We start from the raw sequence: 774 nt of genomic DNA on the forward strand, positions 1-774 counted from the left end.
CACTTATCGCCACCTTATCGCCAAAAAAAGCCTACTGCTATTCAGTAAGCCCTGATAAGTCGTCGATAAGAAAACTTATCGGCAAATTTCTTTGCCAAAAAAAACACCAATTTGCCCATTGATCCCATTGATTGCTGTACATGTGATAGGCGACCTTAGTTCAAAAGGATGTGACATCATGCCTTAAAGTGACGTCACATCCTTTTGAACTAAGGTAACCTATCACATGGTACGGCAACCAATGGGATTGTCTTCAATCCCATTGGATCTAATACCATGTGATATGGCCATGTGGTTTGAAGGATGTGACGTACCTCCCTTGGAGATGACGTGACTGTCACGGGAGACCAGGTTTATCAACACCTTTTTATACCGGGATCATATGATTGGGCAAAGCAAGGAGGTAAAATAAACTGTAATTTATTTCTGGAAAAGACATGCACACTGTTGCAGGGTACATGCAACTACAAACGCAAGGTCTCTTGACAAGGCTTATTTTTTGAGCCTTAAAACATACAGCACACAAAACAAAATAGCTTCTCTTCAGCAGACAAAACAAAATGGCTTCTCTTCAGCATGGCAAATAAAGCAGCTTCTCTTCAGCATGCAGGACACAGACAGTTCATAAAACGTGTACTTTGCAAACAGACCTTCTAGCAGTAATCTCCTCAGTATTTCAGTCCTCTCTCCTGACCAGCTAGCCTGCATGTGTGCACAGCCTGGGGGTTTTAAAACACCTTGATCATGCAGCTGGTGTCAGACTAATTAAGCAGC

Source organism: Ascaphus truei, chromosome 6 (genome assembly GCF_040206685.1).
Source record: "Ascaphus truei isolate aAscTru1 chromosome 6, aAscTru1.hap1, whole genome shotgun sequence".
NCBI lineage: Eukaryota > Metazoa > Chordata > Amphibia > Anura > Ascaphidae > Ascaphus > Ascaphus truei.